Source organism: Myodes glareolus, chromosome 4 (assembly GCF_982192425.1).
Source record: "Myodes glareolus chromosome 4, mMyoGla1.1, whole genome shotgun sequence".
NCBI lineage: Eukaryota > Metazoa > Chordata > Mammalia > Rodentia > Cricetidae > Myodes > Myodes glareolus.
Window position 1 is genome coordinate 62243146 of NC_142029.1, and position 20363 is coordinate 62263508.

Below are 20363 nucleotides of genomic sequence, written 5' to 3' on the forward strand. Positions count from 1 at the left end.
GAGATAATCACAATGGTGCCTGAAATCACACATTAGAGTTTCGGACAGTGAAAGTGGCAAGCTCTCAAATTCATTCCAGGTAAGATCCAGGGCCGTCTGGATTTCCTCATCTATCTCCTGGCCACCCCACAGCTGAGAATACAGACCAGAGAGGTAGTGACGTTCTTGGGGGTCATTTGTCACAGCTGATGTAGAGGAAGGGCAGAGCCTCTCCTATCTGGGGGTGGATAAATTTACAGACCACTTTCTGAGTAGCCGTTTCTACTATATGCAAATAAAGATACTAGAGGACCACATGGAAGAACTGATAAGGCAAAACCCACCGTATGATATTTCTGCCAGGTTCCGAACATCGGGATTGTGGTATTGCAGGCAATGAAATTAATGAAGCTAGCTGCCTAGGCTTTCAGAGACTATGAAACTGAGAATGCTCAATTACTTGTCTTCCTTCATAATCCCATCCAAGTCATCATGCTCACCTCCTAAATATCATTGTTAAGAATTCCCCAAAGTAATTATCAACACGCAAGCCAGCCGGGCCTTGTAAACCGTCTTACAGATACAAAGGGAGGCTCTGCAAATGTTGATTCTCATTAACTGAGACTAATTTGCCAATGGCTCAATGCAATATTCCCACATAATGATTTCTGGGTGATGCTCACGGTGCGTGACAGGAAACAGCAAGGAAACAGTGTGGTGCACTCCTGATCCCTCGGGTGCCTGGGAGGAGAGCCGAGCAAAATGCATTTCTACATTTCCGAACAGAGACAACAAAAAGGACCAGTTGGGGTCCGATGCTGCCGGTCATTCTTTCAAGTCTGTGCTTCGTGGACTGCATGCTGTTAGGATATAAAGCACTTCCGTGTTCTTTAGGTCCTGAGGATAAATCTTGAAAGATGAATGGCTCTTCCAGGGGAGGCACCTTGCTTGGTGTCAGAACAGATCAGACAGGCTTGCTTGCCATGTGCCTCTTATCAAAGGGACAGGAAAAAGGGACATTCTTCTAGTGCTGCTCTCTAAAGTTCCTACATGCTTAGTGAAGACCAGCCCCTGAAACACAGATGTCTCCAATGTGATGGGTTTTGCTTGCGTGTACGACAGTCTATTAACTGTGTAATAATCTCCTTCTCTGTACCTATGCTCTGGTGTCTAGGGCTTCTGAACTTGGGTGGGGTTGTTTTGTCCAGGCTGAGTTTCCTAGTCGGCAAATGTATCTATGAACACAGACTTAGCATCTGAACGAACCAGTCCTTAGTTTATACTCTACACCAACTATTTTCCCAGCTTCTGTAGGGTAGGACGCTATCCCTCAACACCCACAATCACCCCACAGCCAGCTACCAGTAACCCAGACTATCTTCACTGCTTACAGCCCACTAATGTTTCATATTACCTGATTTATGTAGCTTCCCCCACTTCTTCCCATGAAGAAATTCCCAATAAATTTTATTTCCCAATAAAAGCTCTGCCATGAACTTTCTCCCTGGTGCTTCCAAGCTTACCCTGGGCTTTCAGCGTATATGCAAGGTAGAAGGTATGAAATCAAAGAACAACCTTGGGTGTTATCCTCGAAAACGCCATCTGTTTCCTTTGAAACAGAGTCTCTCTTTGGCCTGGGGCTTGCTGAGTAGACCAGGCTAGTTGACAAGTGAGTCTCAGAGATCCTTCTGTCTCCAGCCCTCCAGCAATGATATGCCAAGTGCCTGTCCTTACACCTGGCACTTTATGTGGGTTCTGGAGGTGGGACTCAGGTCCTCACCTCATGTTTGCAAAGCATGCCCTTGACAGACTAGCTATCCAGCCAATACCTTTGGAACGTGTATTTTGTCTCCCCCACCCCCCCGGATTGCAATGAGTTGATAAATGATCCAGTGAGCTAATGGACAAGTGAAAGTCCAGACCTGGGAGGTGGGCTGCTCCTAGCTGAGCCCCTGATACCCGTCAGCAAGGCCTGTACCTCACTGCAATTTCCCTGACCACGTGGGAAAGGAGACCACGTATTTCTGTGTCTTCTCACCATAGCATTGCATTCAGAGTCATTACCACCATGTGGCAGGAAGACTTTTAATAAAACCCGTTAATGGAATATGATAATCACATACACAATTAGGGAAGGCGGAGAGCAGACAGGGCAAGGAAGAAGAAGGGCCCTGGGTAAGATACGAGAAAAAACAAAGAAATGCTCTGTGATCCATTAAGGCCTTTGCTTTGGGCACCATGCCATCTAAAATGAACCTTAAGCAGCATTCGGCTGATGCTGTCATGAGCCAGGAGAGTAGGGGCATCATGGTCATAAGCTTCTCAACTGGGATGGTTAAGACTGTCAGCTTGACAGGATCCAGAATCACCTAGCAGACAGACGGGTCTCTGAGGGTGTCTGAGAGGGGCCGTCTAGATTAGGTTAAACTGAGGTAGGAAGATCACCCTGACCACTGGGCTGAATAAAACGAGAAAAATCAGAGCAGAAAGTATTCCTCTCTCTCTCTCTGCTTCCTGACTGGATGCAATGTGACCAGCTGCCTCAGGCTCCTGCCAGCTTGACCTCCCCAATGTGACAGACGACACCCCGAGACTCCAAGTGAAAAGAAACCCTCCCTTCCTCAAGCTCTATGTTATTCTATCATAGCAGCAGGAGCCCTCAGGACAAACTGTCCCGGAAGCAAACTGTGTGCAGAGCTCAAGACAGTGCCTGTAGGCTCCGCCAATACTGTCAGCCGCAAGCTACCCAGAGAAACCCCAGAGAGTAGGTCCTGACCTCCATAGAAATCACCTATAGATTGTCAATAGTCAGGCTGATGGAGGAAGACTGAGAGAGTTATTCTGTTTTCATGTCTCCCCGAAAGAAATAAAAATATTTGCCAGGCGGTGGTGGTGCATGGCTTCGCCCCAGCACTCGTGAGGCAGAGGTAGGCTGATCTCTGTGAGTTCGAGGCCAGCTTGGTCTATAGAGCAAGTTCCAGGAAAGGTCCTAAAGCTACAGAGAAACCCTGTCTCAAAAAACAAAAACAAAAAACAAAGAAAGAAAGAAAGAAAACAAAACAACAACAAACTAAAACCCTTGTTTTTGTTTATTTGTTTTGTTTTGTTTAGAGTGGCTTTATGACTGTCGGCTCAGCCAGGAGTTGCTAACTGGATTCTGGGAGGTGCTTTCATTAGCCTAAATCATCACTATAGCTTAAGAGCTATCATTTGCCCTTATTGTTTCTTAGTCACATCAGCTAGGGACCAAACGCTAACACCCTCATGAGAAAGGTCTTTATCTGCATTACATTCCAGGCTTATCCAGTGGGGACTCACAAGGACAGTCACCTCCATCTGTCAGCTCAAAGTTGGGAGTGGGTCAGGCAGCTCTCTGGGGGATGCCAACAACCGAAAAGAATGTGAGAGTCACATGCGCAAGACATCCTTTGGGATTACACTTCAGACAGCTTTATAAGCAGTCGGAATCAGAGAAAGTAGAAGGCTACTCAAGTACACTGCCAGGGGATGGTGTATGTGGTGAAATAAGTAACCAGTGAAGAAACGGGGAGATCATGCCTTCACAAACCCCAACATTGAGCCCACCTTCCTCTCTTCTGCTCTTGGTATCTTAGCAGTCTTAACAGGAGGCTGTATCCTCCCTAGGTAAAGCACTCTGGATCCAGGGGTCATGCGGTCCCTCTTCTTGTCCCTCCATCCTTCTTTGCAGAATTCTTCAACATATAAAGAACACATGGAACGGCTGGAGAGATGACTCAACAGGAGGCTGCTCTTCCTGCTGGACGGCTCAGAGTCCCAGTACTCACATGGTGACTCCCAACCATCTGTTAAGGGAATCCCAAGTCTAGTCCAGCAGATCCCTGGGTCCCTTTTCTGCTTCTATGGGACTAAATGCACATGGTACACAGGCATACATGCAGGCAAAACACCTATATTATACTTTAATAAGAAGAAAAAGAAAGAATAGTCCACAGAGGCCATCAACCAGTGGGCCTCGCAAGTCTCCTGCTGGGAGGGCTCGGTCTGAGTCCTCCAGGGGATTTCAACCGAGTCCCTGGAACTTATGAAGGAATCCCGGAGTAGGCACCGGGACTTTGTATTTTCCATACAGCGAACCTAACTTACACATGAGAATCACATATTACCGAGATTATTTGTGCCTTCGTTATGGGCATTCTTGGTTGTCAAAAACTTGACTACATCTGGAATTAACTAAGACCCCAAGCAGTTGGGTACACCTGTGAGTGACTTTTCGTTAACTGGATTGTTTGCAGTGGGAAGACCCTTAAATCTGGTCCACACCCAGTGGTAGCCTGTTTAAAAGAGATGGAAGGAGGAGGCTCTTGCTCTTCGCCTGCTTGTCCCCACTGGCTGGCAAGTCCACTCCTACACTAGAACTAGCGTCCACTTCATCAGGACTCTGGCATACACTGAAGAGCAGCTGACCCATCCAGCCTTGTGAACAATTGCTGAATTCCATCAGTAGACAACCACTGTTGGCCTAGCTGAACCGCAGGCTGTAAGCCATTCTAACAAATCCCCCTTTTGGACACAGAGATTCATTCCATCAGCTCTGTTCCTCTGGAGGGCCTGACTAAGACAACCTTTTACCTCCCCACCACTGGCTGTTTTCTTCTACCTTTACCCGACTCGTTTCATCTTCATTTGTTCCCTCACGGTGTCTGTCCTGCTCTTTAGCTACAGAAATGAAAACCCTTGTCAAGTGAAAGGCGGCTGGCAATCTAATGTTGCTAATAAACAGGTTGGCGCTGTTCCAGCGCGATCCCATTGCCGACATCTGTCTCAGTCAGAGGGACACACACACACATCTGTCCTGGCAACCACAGTGGGAACACAAATGAAACACCCTAAATTAAATTCCAGTGAGCTGCATGTCTAATGAGCATCATCAGCAGATGTGCACGCATGTAAGAAAAGGCTGCTGATGGCCCGAGACTGCTCTGAACTCTTTCAGAGATAGGGGACCCAAGAAATGAAGCTGTAATGCAGCCCTCTGCCTCGATCAGATACTGGAGAACCAGCCCTACTGGGGAAGTGGGGGCTGTCATCCTTACAGGACGGACCACCGTCCTCAGGGGCGTTTCCTTGCTACTCTTCCTCCTGCGGAAAGAGGTTGACACTTAGGGTCAATACCTCCAAGTCACTCAGACACACTTCACATTTAGGTCTTTTTTTTTTTTAAATTGATTAATTTATTTGTTTATAAAAATTTCCACTTCCTCCCCTCCTCCCCATATCCTCCTATTCCCCCCACTCCCTCTCCCCCCCCACTCCCTCTCCTCCTCCCTTTCCAGTCCTAAGAGCAGTCAGAGTTTCCTGCCTTGTGAAAAGTTCAAGTTCCTCCCCTCTCCCTCCAGGTCTAGGAAGGTGAGCATCCAAACAAACTAGTAGCCCAAAAAGCCAGTACATGCAGACAAAACAAGACCCAGTGCCATTGTCGATGGCTTCTCAGTCAGCCCCCATGTCAGCCACATTCAGAGACTCCAGTTTGATCACATGCTTGTTCAGTCCCAGTCCAGCTGGTCTTGGTGAGCTCTCATTAGATCAGTCCCCTTGTATCAGAGGGTGAACGCACCCCTCGCGGTCCTGACTTTCTTTTTCATGTTCTCCCTCCTTCTGCTCCTCATTTGGACCTTGGGGGCTCAATCCAGTGCTCCAATGTGGGTCTTCGTCTCTATCTCCATCTATCGTCAGATGAAGGTTCCCTCTGGTCCAGCCTTTCTTGCTCACGTTCTCCCTCCTTCTGCTTCTCATTTGGGCCTAGGGAGTTAAGTCCAGTGTTCCAATATGTGTCTCTGTCTCTATCTTCATCCATCGCCAGATGAAGGTTCTGGGTGAAAGCCCTCCGATGTATGTCCGCCAGGGGCCTCACATTTAGGTCTTGTTGCCATGGTTATCATGGACATACCCTCTGGGCTTGCTCCTTCTCTGCTCTTGGTTTAACTGGCTACCAATGGCTCCAAGTCAGCTCTTGACATATGGTTTGCCTTGGTCTAGCCATACGCATTCTCTAAAACTATGACCTGTCCTTTTCCCATGAGGGCTGGACGAACACAAGGCTCAATGAAAAAAAAGTCAGGTTATTACTTTGCTTTTCATTAGTTTTGTTGCTGGTAGTGTTTTTGGCAGCCTAGCCACCTGTTATTAATATCTTAATATTTACATAATACTTCCTGGTGAACCCAGCTACTTGGTATCTTACATTTTGGAAACACTCCAGGAACAAGGCTTGAAGCACCCTGCCTCCTGTGTATAATTCCCACTTAAATGATGCAATGCTTATTTTACATTTAATGAATTCAACGAAGCAAGGGCTTTGGGGGCAGAGACTCTGCAATTCAAATACTGATCCAATTGCTTTGCCAGTCTTAATGTATTTATTACTATAGCTCAGTTTGTTTTTAAAAGTACCTTTACTATTTTAACATTCTTTTTGAAATGTAAAACAATAGCTATGAGAGAACCAAGAAAAGGAGGACTTCTGTTAACGTCTGAAACAAAAATTAAATGTGGACCAACACATCAGCCATATTAGGAACAGCAAGACTAAAGGGATGATGAGAATTTGGGGAAAAGAGCAATTTGGACAAGAGTCCTTTTCAGTCTTTCAATCCCAAGTCTGGATTTTATTTTACTGCAGGAGATTCCGCTGTACACAGTGCTCTGGCCTCTGTTGACAGTACCATGCTTTACCCAGGGAGCCTTGGTGAACCCACCCCATGCGGCTTTATTCTCAGCTACAGAGCTGGTGTTCCTCAACCCACATCGTAATGCTGGTCTGTAATGATTTTGTCCCATGCAGTGGATGAGCAAGGTGTGTGTTATCCGGCTGCCCAGCAGCCTGTGGTGTTCCAGCCCTGCTCCATGCTCTCTGTTCTGCTTCTCTCCAGGGGGAAGGGAGACTCTGTAAGTAGTGACTGACATGTCCTGGAGCCAAGGCTTAGTTTTTCTAGAGAGTGCTTTGGGACAAACCACGGCTCACTTCAGTTTTCCTCCTGAAAGGGGAGTAAGAGGAACTTTCTAGATAGGAGCAATACGATGCTGACATTGGGCACGGTCGTTCACAAGGGGCTTTCAGGATTACTTCATTTTATGTTCACTGCTTTCCAGGCTGACAGAGGAGTTAGCCCCATCTCTGTGTACACATAAGGAAACGAGGGGCCCAGCAGCTACCTAACAGGCCCATGGTCACATGACAGGACGGAGAACCTAGACCAGACACTGCTCGGGGCACAGCCATCCGTAGCTGTCTTGCTTTCCTCCCTCATGACTGAGTCTGTCTCCAGGCTCTCGGCTCTCACTCAGGCTCTAAGCTATCAGCTTCTGACGACAAACTGTGATAACGGATACACATTAGCTAAACAGAACCCTTCTTCCCACTTCCCCTCTACAGACCTTCCTCTCGCTGCTCAAGAATCAGACACAGTCTGATGGTAAGCACAAAAGATCCTGCTGGCTGGCCACGTCCAGAACGTCACTGTCTCTGTAGTGGACATTTAATAGATTAAAACATTAAGTTTTAATTAGTCTCTGTCAATGATACTAGAAGTTTACAAAATAAGGAAAGCAATAATAAAAACACATTTCTCTGTTACTTGGGAATGAAATTGATTCTATCCTTCTGCAGACAAGCGAATTATCACAGGAGGCCAATCTCCCATCTCCACAAACAATCTTTGTAGTGATATTTAAATTAAATTGCCTGGAAATAATCATAGTTGAAGGAAGTAGAGAAAACATCTTGAGGTGAGTCATCACTGGGGCAATGGCTGTGACATACAGTCTTGTGTTTTTGTGTCTTACAATCTCCCTTAGCTTCTTCAAGATGCATTTTTTTTTTTTAAAAAAAGCAAAGTAACTATACAAAGATGGCTCAGTTTTTTATCACGGCATTTCTACAAAATATGGAAAGAATTTTAGAGTGACGTTGCATCCACTCAAACAGTTCTAAGGAAGATTTTTATTGGACAATAAAGCTTTCTCCCTTATGTTCGACGCTATTATTTATCCTTTCTTCTGTCAGAAGATACTCTGTATGAAGAGGGGAGATACAAATGCTTATTATCCAATAAAGCAATTCTAGTAAATTAAGTTCATCCAATACACATCAAATAAAGCACAGAAGACCAACAGCTCAGTGAGTGGGAAGTTACTACTCCAGCAGAATATATCTGAGACCTTCTGCATCCTGCTCAGGGCTATCTTTGGCAAAAGATGGCAACATTCCAGCCCCAAGCTTCTCTCCCAGTGTGTGGAATCTGATTTCCACGTCGCCAGCTGTCACTGGAAGCAGTTCTAAAATTCACACAGATCATCTTGCAGCTCTTCTGCTATATTCTGAGCTGATGATCCCCACTTCCGAACTGAAGCAGACCAGACATTGCTCCATTGGGATTCAGTGACACAAAAACTCCTCTACACAAAATCCAGGCACCTTCTACTTATGTAAGTGCAGAAAGAGGAAGTAACACAGGCTCTACCATGGATGCTCATGTTGCTGGGCTAGCAAGCAAAATCATTCAACCGCCAACTCGGGAGCTAAAAATAAAGAGTCCTAATTTGTTAGGTGCTTGAAAATTGGCTCTGACTAAACACAGGAAGCTGACGAGATGGATCCTTAAGATCCATTCCAATTACAAGTGAATGTGTGCTGTGCTAATCTTTGGCCTGAAGCATGCATCTAATCCAGCGCTGGCTGGTATCCAAACTTGTTCATTTAATAGCCAACATTTGTCAAGGGCTTCCCATGGACCCAGCCCTGTGTTAAGCATGTGTTAGGAGACAGAAAGTGGTACATTCAAAAGAAGGAGTCTGAAGACAGGCACAATTGACTCTATGTCTTCATGTGTGATCTCACTGTTGAAAGAAAGTGGCAGGCTGGATGCTCTGATGAGTCGCAGATGGTTTATACATAAACTCTACTGAGTGCTCACATTTTCTGAAAGGTGCCCTCTGCTAAAGTGACTCTTCTCTATGACTCAGAAAAAGCAGCAGTGCACAAGGTTGAATCACACAAGGTTCTGTTTCCTGTTGTTCTTAAAACACTAAGCAACCACCATAGCTTGCAGTGTATAGTACTTTTATCACGCCTTCAAAGATCCCGTGCATTATTCCTGGCCATAGAAAGTGAATCAGGCTATTGATACCAGTTAATAGAACCAGAAATTGAGACAGGATGTCTCATGGAGCCAGTTGAAGTAAGAAAACAGTCCATGAACTAGCAATGGGAGAAAAGCGCTACCTAACCTAAGCTCAGAGATCCCACACAGTTTCGCTTGATCAAATTCATGGTAAGAACAGAATTCCACGCAGGGGAGATATAGAAAAGAATGAGAAGGCTTGGCACTTTAAAGTGTGGGAATGATGCTTGAGAAAATTCCATGGGGGATTATCTGAAGGGCTCCCACAGGGGCCAGGCTGAAAAGCAAAGCCATGCAAACCCACTGCCAGTTACAGAGCATTCTGGGAGTGGATTGGTCCTGCTTGCTATATTTTTAAGCACTGTAGTTCCGTGTAGCATGAGGGCCTGCTTTTTGGGGTTTCTGTTCTGCCCGGTTCCCACAGTCATTAGATCCCAAAGAAAATCAGACAGAGAGTCTATATTAATAATAAACTGATTAGCCCATTAGCTCAGGCTTTGTATTAGCTCTTATAACTTATATTAACCCATTATTCTTATCTACGTTAGCCACATGGCTCAGTACCTTTTTTCAGTGGGGCTGGTCACATCTTGCTTCTTCCATGGTCTGGGCAGGACTGTGGAAAGAGCTTCCTTTGTCCCAGAATATTCCTGTTCTCATTGCTCTGCCTCTACTTCCTGTCTGGTTGTCCCACCTATATTTCCTGCCTGGCTAACTGACCAATCAGTGTTTATTTAAAACATAATTGACAGAATACAGAATTGTCCCACAGTTCCGAGTTCCAGCAACACTAGTTATTTTTCTTATGGTGGCAATCAGTGCCAAATCGAGGAACAAGCAAGAATTGCCTGTGGTGGGAACAAAGGAAAACTTGGCATCAACTCAGTCCAAGGTGATGAACCTAAATGAGGTCTGAGCAAGAACCTTACCTTGGTTTAGGGTCAAAACAACAAAGCTCTAGAGAACAAAGTGAAACCTTTGTTTGAAGAACATATTAAGAACATATTTATTTATGTATATAAGCATACTGTTGTCTATATATGAATCTTGTTAATGCAGGTGTCTAAGGAAGTCAGAAGAGGGTGATGGTTACAGAGGGAACCATCACCTGGGTTCCTCTGTAAGAGCATCAGGTGATTTTAGTTACTGAGTCATCTCTCTAGCCCACACACTTATAAGAGAGCTTCCTCTTCACATAGCCCCTCCATACTAGGGGTGTGTGTGTGTGTGTGTGTGTGTGTGTGTGTGTGGTACACATTCATGTGGAGGCTGGATGACAATAGTGGGTATAATTCCTCAGGCACTATTCACATCTATCCATTCATCCACCCACCCACCCACCCATCCATCCATCCATCCATCCATCCATCCATCCATCCATCATCCATCCATCCACCCATCCTTCTTAAGATACTGTCTCTCATTGGCCTCAAACTGATCAGGTAGGCTAGAATGTCAGCTAGTCCTCTTGTCTCCACCTCCTCAGTGCTAGTGTTATAACCCTGAGCACCACACCTCTTTTACTTGAGAGTTCTAGGGGGACCAAGCTCTCCTGCTTGCCTTGCAAACTTTTTACCAACTGAACTACTTCTCTGGCCCTTATCAAATTGCTTTTGGAGATCAATATGAAAACCTGTACTTCCTTGATTTCCTCATCCACATTCCTGTCCCTAGTCTCATAAAAGACACCTCACAGCCCACATGTAAACTACCTTCACTTCCCTTACGGTCTTGGTGACTCTCATCAAGAACCTCCATCAGGTATTTTATAAGCCATCAGAGTACCTGTCAAAATACATATTCAGGGCCAGGTGGTGGTGTGGCACACGCCTTTAATCCCAGCACCCAGAAGGCAGAGGTAGGTGAATCTCTGTGAGTTTGAGGCTGGCCTGGTCTACAGGGTGAGTTTCAGGACAGCCAGGGCTGTTACACAGAGAAACTGTCTCAAACACCCTGCCAAAACAACAACAACAACAACAACAACAACAACACAAAACAAAACAAAATCAAAAAACAACAACCAAACCAAACCAAAACAAAAACAACCCCCCCCACATTCATGACCCTCATATCAAAGGTACTAAACATAGATTTATTTCTGTTGTTACTAAGGATGGGGAGAGTCAGATAGTCGGGGGAAGTTACTACAGAGCTTGTTCTGCCAAATACCCCTGTAGAAGATGATTTACTATGGGATTGTTCCTGAGCTTGCTGGGGCCTGGGGTGGGGCTGGCGGAGAGGGAAATGATGATGACAGTCTAAGCTGTGGTTGGTCAGGAATCCAGAGCGGAGAGAGGATGCGCTGACAGGTAGGAACTGAAGGCTTCCCGACATAGTGAGGAACCCGCTTCTGAGCCACAGTGGAAATGAACTTGATGGCTTCATTAGGGGCAGAGAGGCTGAGGCACAAACACAGGAGATGGACAAACCTTTGGTTGAGGCTCATGGGAGCCCGCACTTCCACAACGCTGCAGCTTTATGTAAAAATCTCCATGATGGGTAATTTAAACTTTGTTTTCCACCCATAGTTCCATTTACAAGTTCTTTCTTTAAAAGGGTGCCAGAAGGAAAACATTCCACTGCTTGTTTTGACTGATAGTTCTTAACGACTTTTAACATCTTCAGTATCGACACCCCAGGGTTACGCATGACTCAATTAAAAAGAAAAAATTTCCCCTCATGGCCCTCAACTCTCATCTCAGAAAACATCCCATACAGAAGCAAGCAAGACATTGCTCACTGTCACTGTGAGCTGCTGCTGTCAGGGCAGCAGCATGGGTTCCATTTCAGCCTGGAAGCATCTAGCCTGGGTCATTCAGAGGTTCCACTCACAGTCACCATGACTTCTTATTTGCATGAGAGTCTCAGATCCCTCTTGGTTTCCCACTGTGACTGAGGTACAGCACTGGGTGGTCATGATTCCCTGTCGTCTTGGTTACTACACACTGCAAGTTCAGGGTCGTCTGGACGAAGTGAACAGTGACGGAATCCCAGGAAACTTTTTCTTGCATTATTTATGGGATGCAGACTACTTCTGTTGTTTGGTTTGTTACCATTTTATGTCAAGGCTTGAACAGTTTTATCCAAATCAAGCATCAATCTATCAAGGTGGTTTCTTTCTTTTTTTAAAAAATATTTATTTATTATATTTATTATGTATACAATATTCTGTCTGTGTGTATGCCTGTAGGCCAGAAGAGGCACCAGACCTCATTACAGATGGTTGTGAGCCACCATGTGGTTGCTGGGAATTGAACTCAGGACCTTTGGAAGAGGAGGCAATGCTCTTAACCACTGAGCCATCTCTCCAGCCCAAGGTGGTTTCTTTCCATCAAAAGATAACCAAGCAGCTGACAGTCCCCTTGACTCTTTCTTGTCTTACCATCTTACTGCCATCTTAGTGTGGTCTTCTTTGTTTACCTTGTCTAAAATGTCACTTCCCTGCCTATTATGGATCTTAGATGGTTCCCAAAGGTCTAATCATCTGTGGCAGTACAAGGACAAGGTGGAACTTTCAGTAGGTGGGGCCTAGTGGGAGGAAGTTAGATCACTAGTGTGTTCTAGAACCCGGACTCCTCTTCCTGTTTCTCTCTTTGCTTCCTAATTGCTATGAGGTGAACAGCTTTGTCCACTGTACTTTTCCCACCATGACATTCTGCCTCACTATCTATCCAAAAGCAATAAAGCCAACCAAATGAGTCTGAGAATGTGAGAGCCAATGGAAGTCTCTTCTCCTTATGACTTGACTACCCCAGTGTGTTGGTTACTATCCTATGGCTGAACAGAGATGCCATGAAGAAAGCAGCTCTCATAAAGAAAGCATTTAATTGAGGACTTGCTTACAGTTTTAGAGGGTGAGTCCATGACCATTGTGACGGGAAGCAGACAGACAGGCATGGTGCTGGAGCAGTAGCTGAGAGCTTTACATTCTGATCTGACGGCAGCAAACAGACATGCGTGCGCGCTCACACACACACACACACACGCACTGGGCCTGGTATGGGCTTTTAAACCATCAAACTAGCGACACACCACCTCCAGCCAGGCCACACCTCCTAATCTTGACAGTCCTCCTCAAGCAGTTTCACTCCCTGGTGACGAGCACTGAGATGGGAGCTTCTTAGAGTTTCCATGGCTGTGAAGAGCAACTCTAATAGCAACTCTAATAAAGAAAACTCTTAATTGGGGCTGGCTTACGGTTTCAGAGGTTCATTCCATTATCATCATCACAACAGACAGTATGGCAGCATTCAGGCACACGTGGTTTTGGAATAGTAGCTGAGAGCCCTGTATCTTGCAAGCAACAGGAAGTCAACTAAGACAATGGTTAGTATCCTAAGCATAGGAAACCTTAAAGCCCGCCCCCACAGTAACACACTTCCTCCAACAAGGTCAAACCCACTCCAACAAAGTCACACCTACTAATAATGCCACTCCCTATGAGCTTTTGGGGGCCAGTGACATTCAGACTACCACAGGGGCCAATCTCATTCAAACCTCACACTCAGATATTTTGTTAGAGCAACAGAAAACGGACCGACAAGCTACTCTCTGCCCATTTTCTGTCTCCTTGGTAGGCCTCTGTTCTCCATCCAGCGATAGTCACAGATCTAAATGTTTCTTGTTCAGCTTGTCTACTGTCTATTGTTCCCACAGGCAGCCTCCTCAGGGAAGGACCTGGGGTCTTAGTCACTGCTGTGTGCTTTGTCTAGTACAGTGCCTGGAACAAAATGGTGTTCGCCATTTGTGGAGAAGTGAATGTTTGTGTGGTTTAGAGGGCAAATCTATGGAGAAGCTCCAATTTCAGTTTCTACACCTTAAGCAGTATTGTATCATATTGTATTGCATGGTATCATATTGTATCGTAGCGCATGGTGTCAGATTTCCAAAACATTTTTAATTTCTGGGGATATTAGGTTAAAAAAAACCTTCAAGAAACATATATTATTAGCCATTTGAAAATAAAATGGATATGAACTAAAAGAGAGGTTTTTTTCTCCTTGCAATTGGTTGTTAATGGAATAATGGAAATGTGTGTTTGCTGGGTATTACACGGCTTTTCAAACTTGAGACTTAAAGTAGACTCTGTTACCCTCAGTTCAGTTTTGGTTCCATGCTGATTTTTCACATGTTAAGTGCACTGAAACCCACCTTCCCAAAGATGGTATGTCACAGAAAGGCCAGCGGGACCTAACGTGGGAGCTATGAGCTTAGCCAGCAGTCTGCACGCTGTCAGGGTTGCTCCCTTCCATCAAGTCTAAAGTGTGCTGCACTGAGGTCAACCTATAACGCTGCCTGCAGAGGCCTTGGTGGGGTCTCGGCCATGTAGAGATGCTTGCACACACATGGACTTTGTAGTTGAGCAAGTTTCTAAGAAAATATTAAATAAGAGTGATATATACCATATTTTTAATGTGCCTATGTAGGAGGAGGAACCCACTTGTTCGTCCCGGCTGCCCAGAACCACACAGAAACTGTATTAATTAAATCACTGCTTGGCCCATTAGTTCTAGCTTCTTATTGGCTAACTCTTATATTAATTAAAACCATTTCTATTAGTCTGTATACCGTCACATGGCAGTGGTTCACCAGCATGTCTGACTCTGGCGGCTCCATGATCTCTCTCTCTCTGACTCTGCCCTTCTTTCTCCCAGCATTCAGTTCTGTCTTCCCCACCTACTTAAGTTCTGCCCTATCAACAGGCCAAGGCAATTTCTTTATTCATTAATCAACAGAAGCAACACACAGACAAAAGGACCTCCCACACCATGCCTATGTTAGATGTACATTCCACCCCATTTTACATGTACATTATTTATTATCGTATGCATTGAGGGATGCTGGTGGTTGCCTGGGAGCCATGGAACACATGTTGAGGTCACAGGACAACTCTGGGGAGTCAGTTCACTCCTTTTCCCCTCTCATGGGTTCTCAAGGTCAAACTCAGATCACCAGGCCTTTGGAGCAGATGCCTTTACCTGCAGAGCCATCCCACGGGAACTGAGCATTCTTGGTGGGGTGGGGCAGTCCTGCAGTTTATTAAAGAAATTTCAAGTCAATATAAAAGTGTTCAGAATAAAAGCCAAATCCCCAATTCCCATCACTAAGTCTGACAGAATATCAAACCACGGGCAAATCCCCAATTCCTATCACTAAATCTGATAGAATATCAAATCATGGGCACATCCCCAATTCCTATCGCTAAGCCTGACAGAATATCAAATCATGGGCAATCCTGTACTAGCCTCACACACATGCCATGATTCCTAGAAATAGACAAAAATCCCAGATTTTTATCTATAATTATTTCAATATGTGAAATATTCTGCTTGGTATTTTTGAGACAGTCTCACTATCTAGCTCAGTCTGGCACGGAACTCATCACACAGCCCAGCTTCTAAATGCTGGGATTGCAGCTGTGCACTGCTATCCTAGCAAATATGTAAACATTAAAGCATCCATTAGTCCTGTGCACATTAGTGTGTGTGCGTATGAGTGCCACGGTGCACCTGTGGAGGTCAGACGTTAACTTGTAGGGGGTCAGTTCTCTCTTTCTACTTTGTGGGTTCCAGGGCTTGGCCTTAGGCCTTCAGGTCTGGCAGCAAGTTCCTTTACCCACTGAGTCATTTTCCTGGCTCTATAAACATGCCACAGAATATAGTTATGTTAGTTTATATAGTAATTAAGGGAGTTAACACAAGTAAGCATTTAGCACAGGAAGCGACAGGGACCCTGAGTGTACCATATGACAGTATATATACTAACGGGCTCCTCTAGGGACGCAGATAGAATGTGTTATGTTAGTGCCCCATGCTCACGGGGAATGGGGTGAGTTCAAATGCGAGTATTGACAAGATGCAGTGAGCCACAGGGTCCTTGGAGGATTGGTTCTGGAGTCTTCCTAACCCGACATCCAAGGATGCCCAAGTCCCTTACATAAGATGGAACACTATTTGCATATGACTCATGAACATCCTCATGACACTTTAAATCACGTGAGTTACTTACAATATTGAATATAATGTAAACAGTTGTTGTCCTGTACTGTTTAATTAATAATAAGAAAGAAGTTTGTACATAGTACAGGTGTAAGTACTCTGCAATCTTATGCTTAATCTGTGTTTGACTGAACCCCCAGGTGAGGAACTTGTGGATGGCTACAGAGGGCAGACTATATTTAGCAAACATTTTCTTCCTAAGGAACCTCTATGTCCTCACCTGCGAGGATAGATGGCATTAAAACGTTTATTTTTTAATAATCAGGAAAACCACATCAAGTTTAATCTGATTTCTTTGCATATAGATCTTTCTCTCTTACCTCCTGGCACTTTGGATATTATGGAATTTTACTTAATTAAGTGCATCAGAATAGAGATTATCTGTTGTAGCACAATTGTGGAAGAATCAGGAAAGATCTGGATAGGGCAGTGGAGGTCCAGATTTCCTGGAACTACCCTGAATCACGTTGGAATGTGAGGGGCACAGCTGCCAATCTCAATTGCTAAGTCATGACGTTTACAAATGAACACAAGAACAAATAAATGTTTCCTACTAAGGATTTCAGAAGTGTCCCCCTTCCCTCCTGGGGCATGATGAAAATGTAACTAAAACTGTTCCTATCGTGGAGTCTCTGGGCCAGTGGTCCCTCATCTTCGATCCAGTCAAGCTCCCTGGGGAGCGTAGGATGCTGATGAGGACATTAAACATGCCTTTGACTTTCATGCCACAGCAGCAGAATGCTCCATTCACCTTTCTTGAACTTCCTAGCTTTCAAGCTGAAGTGATTATCCATGTCCAACAAGGTTAAACAAATTATTGACCCACGCGTTTGACTTAAGAGTGTGTTCGACTGAACCATCGGAATGAAAGCCTAACTAAATTCTTGGAGTTTTATTTAGCTCATGGGTAAAATTTACAATGAAACCATTAGTAACAGACATCTGTTTCTTTAGGTGACGGGCATGTCTAGTTTGGGCAGTTGCGTTGAAACCTAATCCACACACCCTCTCTATAGTGTTTGTGTTTACTGTCGTCTGTCACTAATTATATCATAATTTCCTTGCCTCCCCTCTTTGCAGATGACCAGTGATTCCATACAAAGGAGTCAAAGAAAATATTCTGGCAGACAGAGTGAGCTGGCTGGAAGTGGCAATATTAACCTCCACGACAACTTCCAGAGGACAGGGACCCAGTCAAATCGCATTTGTCAATAGCTTGTTCAGGGAGCAAACACACACACACACACACACACACACACACACACACACACACACACACACACACACTATTGTGTCAAACTGCGGCTACAGAGCGCCTTGTTTTAACAGTCTTTACTGGGTTAATGGACCCACGAGATCACTCTACCCCTGGATATATAGTCAGCGCTGACTCTTTATTAAAGTAAGTTTATAAGTAAGAATATTTGGGAGGGGGAAGGGGGATGATTCACTCACTCCATAGAACTGTTTGGAGTGGTGAATTATATTTTATTGTTTTTATTGAGCTACATATTTTTTCTCTGCTCCCCTCCCTTCTCCCCACCTCCTATACTCTATGATCCCAATGCTCCCAATTTACTCAGGAGATCTTGTCTTTTTCTACCTCCCATGTAGATTAGATTTATGTATACCTGTATCTCTTTGGGTCTTCTTTGTTGTCTAGGTTCTCTGGGGTTGTGAATTGTAGACTTTTTTTTTTGTTTGTTTTATGTCTAAAAGCCACTTATGAGTGAGTATATATTATATTTGTCTTTCTGGGTCTGGGTTACCTCACCCACTATGATGTTTTCTAGATCCATCCATTTGCCCACACATTTCAAGATACCCTTATTTTTTTCTGCTGTGTAGTACTCCGCTATGGAGTAGTGAATTAACAAAATTGCTATGGGCCTTTGGGAGACTAACCTGCTTATATGCCCAATTTCTCTCCTTGTTTTTAAGGTAAAGAGGAGCATAACATCCAGCTGCTGAACAAGACACAGGATACTGAAGTGCGGATTAACTAGATGCCAGCCTGAGGAAAACACTGGATTGGAGAAGGAAACAAAAAATATTATGCAGAGGAAAGTAACACGATCCAGCTCATAACGGATCTGGAGTAACAACCTGCACTGGGTACACGGGCAAGCTCAGGACCACAATATCCCTGAGAGCTCATCACTGCTACTTGGCTGAAGCCTGAGGCGGATGCAGGCAATGACATGTGAATGACATCTGAAAGTCTCCTTCATAAACATGGGAAAGCTAAATGTGGCATTTTTTTTTTTTTTGCTGCACCTTCGATTCTTTGTTATCCCTTTCCTTGAGAATCCTTCAATATTCAAAGTCTCTCTGGGGCAGGAGGTGTGTGTGTGTGTGTGTGTGTGTGTGTGTGTGTGTGTGTGTCTATGTGTATCCATACTCAGATTTTTATATGGGTGTTGGGATCTGAACTCAAGTCATGGACACAGACAGACACGGACATGGACAAAGTCCATCACACATTCAGGACAGACTTAGAAAGCTAGTTAGCTTGAAAGAGGACAAGGACACTGGTTCTTACTGACCCCTTGAGATGGTCTTTTCTGTTTATTACCTAAGGAGGGAAGGAGGTAACTGCGGAGGCAGACAGGGTGATGCTCTAGAGACAGGCAGGGTGATGCTCTAGAGGGGCCAAGCATTGCTGACATGGTGTGTGTGATTTAGGACTGCCTGCTGCCTCTCTGGCCGGGAGCAGGTCTCCAGGAGGAGACCAAAGGGGAGGATGATAAAGAAACTTACTTCCAGCCTTTGGACATCATACTACTTTCCACACCCCACCGGTCCAAACACTACCATTGGAATGAGCTACACCTGAGTCATCTAGAACAGGAGCTACCAGGTACATGCATCTGTGAGTCTGGTGTCCAGCAGTCCACATGGACTGGCTGGGAACACTGCACAGGGCCTCTTTCCTGTGTTGCTTCATCCACGAAGGGCACTGCTGAGGTTTTCTTTTTTTTTTCTTCCTGGTTTCTGAGATGGTACCAGATATACGGAAGATGAATTGTAGCTCTTAAAAAATACAGAATAAATGACTCAAAATCACTTCTAACTTTATCTTTCTTTGAAATCTCCAAAGCCACCTAGGGAATCCACAGTATCTACTGCAGTGGTTTGACATCAGCTGTCAACAGTCGCTACCGGTTACCATAGCCACTGACGGTGCGAGCACTGAGCTTCATCTGCAGGGGCCCTCGCAGGGCTCAAAAGAGGGAGTTTTGGAAGAGTTCCCTGAGTCCCTCTTACTTGCTTCAATTTCATAAAGCAGACTACAGAGAAAAGCTGCTGGTCACGTGAGCTTTCTGGTTGCCCAGATTCTGAGGGGAGGAGGAAGCATTTTCCTGTAATTAAACTGTAAGAATTAATTGCAATTAAATTGTGCTGTCTGTGAGAAATTTGTCATTTCTCGGAGTGAGCTGTGAGGATGAAACTGGAATGTGGGTGCGATGAAGACCCGAGCTGTGAAGGTTGTCAGGGCCCTGAGTAGGCTGGAATAGGGGGGCGTTAATTTCTTGCAGTCTTAGGTGTCTGCCTCCCCAACTACCACTACCATGCTCCCCCTCAACCAATGGGTCAGAGGGTTCATCAACCTCCTCGCAAAGATGCTGGGCTGTTAATTAGAGGAGGGCAGGCTCTCAGCGGACCTTTTATTTACCTGCTTGTGTCAGTCACATGGGGTACATAACCACAACATCTTACTCTGCAAAATCCCCACTACACCTTCAAATTGCGCAAATGGCTATATTTTGTAAAGCCCTAAATAGTACAGAAAGGGTAAAGGCTTATTACTCTCCCTAGCCCTTAACGACTCAACCGCCAATGCTGCTCCCTCTTTGGATGCCTTCGTTGGACATTTCTCCTTCATCTCTCTTTCGGGAAGGAGTCTAAGTTCATATGGATCAAGTTTGAGCCTTTTAATTGCTGGTCTGTTGCCACCTTCTTGGGATGTTACCTGTGAGCCTTCCTGTCCCCTTCAAAGAGACAGCATCAAACCCCCTCTGTCACTTGTGGGCAGGGCAGGACCTCCCCATGGCCAATATGACCAGGGCCACCTTAAGCCCTTCAGGGATCTACACACCAATTTCAAACGGCTTCCCCTATGCTACATTTAGCAGAAAACACTTCCACATCTCAAAGTCCCATACAATTGCTATGGAACTTGAAGGGTCAAGAGGCACTTGATTAGTTGAGGCCATACTATTTT

The 20363-nt window shown here is 45.0% G+C and overlaps 1 protein-coding gene and 1 long non-coding RNA gene across 8 annotated transcripts in view; one reads left to right on the forward strand and one right to left on the reverse strand.

Annotated features, from left to right (window-relative positions):
- The window catches only part of Tmem108 (transmembrane protein 108), a 281925-nt gene that overhangs the window by 68421 nt on the left and 193141 nt on the right, over window positions 1-20363 (reverse strand). The window lies entirely within an intron of this gene.
- LOC125388926 (uncharacterized) lies at window positions 9920-19535 on the forward strand. Its single transcript, XR_007228359.2, has 3 exons — window positions 9920-10032; window positions 18824-18998; window positions 19239-19535. It is a non-coding gene; the product is annotated as an uncharacterized LOC125388926 (long non-coding RNA).